This window comes from Hyaena hyaena, unplaced genomic scaffold (genome assembly GCF_003009895.1).
Source record: "Hyaena hyaena isolate Hyena2069 unplaced genomic scaffold, ASM300989v1 scaffold_1163, whole genome shotgun sequence".
In the NCBI taxonomy this organism is placed as follows: domain Eukaryota; kingdom Metazoa; phylum Chordata; class Mammalia; order Carnivora; family Hyaenidae; genus Hyaena; species Hyaena hyaena.
In genome coordinates, this window is record NW_024081791.1 from 404,140 (window position 1) to 406,817 (window position 2,678).

Below are 2,678 nucleotides of genomic sequence, written 5' to 3' on the forward strand. Positions count from 1 at the left end.
TTCCTACAATAATGTTATTATGTTTGATGGAGTCACTGAGTTCCATGTCTATTCTCATGTTATAATTTTTCTTCCTCTTTTTTCTTCAGCTTCATTATTTTCCAGTATTCTATCTTCTACTCTCTTATATGTTTCTCTGATTCTTCCATCCTTGTGTTTATTGAATCTAGTCTGTGTCAAATCTCAGTTTCTCGTTCTGATTATTTTTTTAGTCCTTTACCACTACTGTAAGGGTCTCATTGACATCTTACATTCTTTTCTCAAGCCCCATGAGTATCCTTATTAATTTTTTTACACTGTCCATCAGGCATATTACTTATATCTGTTTCAATTAGATCTCTGGCTTTGATCTTATCTTGTTCTTTCATTTGGGATAAATTCCTCTTTCGTGGTTTTTGTTTGAGTCTCTGTATTCTTCTATATATGAGAACCACCTGTTAGGTTTCTTACACCTGAGAGTAATAGCTTTGTGAAGAAGAAGTTTTATAGTGTTCAGGGACTAGTGCACCAGGGAGAGTCACTGGTGTGTGCCGCGTCCACTCTGTTTCTGTGCTTTGACTTCTCTATCTTTCAGGATAGTCATCAGTGAAGGCTCTCTTTGTCTGCAGTAGGCAGTGTTTGGTCCTTGGTCATAATGTGGTGAGTTTTAACTAGGTGTTCTCTGGCCTGCTTGTTAAATGATTCCTGATGTTACTTCCACTAGAACTCAAGCTTTGCAGAACTCTGGTTGGGAGACGTGGAGTAAGCAGGGATTTCTGCTGGTCTTCTGTGAAGGGACCCACTCCACCGAGACTGAGGCACACTTGCCTCAGAAGGGCAGCACCAACAGAGCACAGAGAAGTGGGACACGGTGTTAGCAATTGAGGCAACCAGTGTTGGTACTATACTGTTTACTGAAGGATATGCTGAGGGATGGATGTGGGAAATGGTGCCACCTAGCTCCTTTTCCATAGAGAGGGGTCTCAGTGATTTCTACTCTGAGGGAAACACTTGCAGAAGAGTGAATAATCTCCTTTCTTGTGTCCCAGGTTTTTTTTCAGATCACTGTTTGTTTCTGAGAGTTTCAGAGAGAGTTACTGGCGTGCCCTCTCTCCAGGAGCAGTGCAGTGCACTCCAGGCTTTATCACAGCCAAGCCTCCTCGCTTTTACAACCGCAAATTTTACGGGTATGTTGTGGGCAGAGGTCTGCACTGGTCTTCTAGGGAGGGACTTGCTCCTGGGAATCATATATGTTTGACTGAGAACAGTAGTCATACAAGAGCTCAAGGGCATGGGACTCGGAACAAGCAGGCCAGGCAGCCAATGATGGGGCAAGCTACTCTCAGCAGATGGCTCTGCACCTAAACTGATGGACAGGGTAGGGAAATAGCACCCACCTGCTCCTTTGTCTCCAGAGAGGTGTCTGTGAATGCCACTTCTCACAAATGCACTCCACGAACAATCTCTCCTCTGTGCACCTTCTGTGTTCTTCTTATTGTACTGTCTGGCCCTGGGCCGTTTGCCTGCATCTGCTCCACCAGGAATGTAGCACCCTCAGGGTTATCTCCCAGCTAGGTCAGCAGATCTTTAAAACTCCAGTCTTTGAACCCCTCTGGTTACAAAAACTCCAGAATATCAGTCCTTATTGTTTTCCCAACCAACTGCTTTGGGGAAGTGCTGTCTTTGTGCATTCCCCTGTGCATTCCACTCTTTCCAATTTCTTTCTCTAAGACCAGTGCTCCCTCTAATCTGCAGCATCCAAAATCCATTTATCCCCCCAAACCATGTTTTCTCACTTCTTACCTTTATCAGTGTGATCTCTTCTCTCTCTCTGGTTGTGCAATTCGGTCTGATAGTCTTCAGTTCGATTTCTTAGGTACGCAGAATTATTTGATAGTCATCTACTTGTGTTTTGTGTTTGAAAGACTAGGGATGCCTAGGGTACTCATAATATGCTGCCATATTTGCTCTCCATTCTCATACTTATCTTTTCTAAAAAAATATAGCCATCCTAACATGAATGAGGTAATATCTCAATGCGGTTTTCATTTCTATTTTCCTAATGACTAGTAAAGTTAAATATCATTCCATATAACTGTCATTGTTTGTCTTTTTTGAGGGAGAGATATCTATTCAATTTATTTTTTTTTAAGTTTATTTTGAAAGAAGGAGAGAGAGCACACACAAGTAGGAGAGAGAGAGAGAGAGAGAGAGAGAGAGAGAGTATCCTAAGCAGGCTCTATGCTGACAACTCAGCCTGATGCCGGGCTCAGACTCATGAACCATGAAATCATGACCTGAGCCAAAATAAAAAACTGGATGCTTAACCGACTAAGCCACCCAGGCACCCCTCATTTTCTTTTTTAATAGTTTTTTTTACTGTTTTTGTCATTGAGTTGTAGGATAATCTTGTATATTTTGAATATTCACTACTTAAAAATAGATCATTCACAAATATTTTCTCCAATTCGGTACATTGCATTCTCATAATACTGTTTCCTTTTCTATACACAAAATTTTAGTTTGATATAATCACACTTTTTATTTTTTCTTCCACTGACTATGCTATTGGTGTTATAATAAACTTGTCAACATTAATTCCAAAAATTGTCCCTTCTATATGTTTAATTCTATGAGCTTTAGAGCCTAGGGTCTTTTTTCTCTTTTTTTTTTTTTTTTTATTTTTTTTTTTTTTTTTT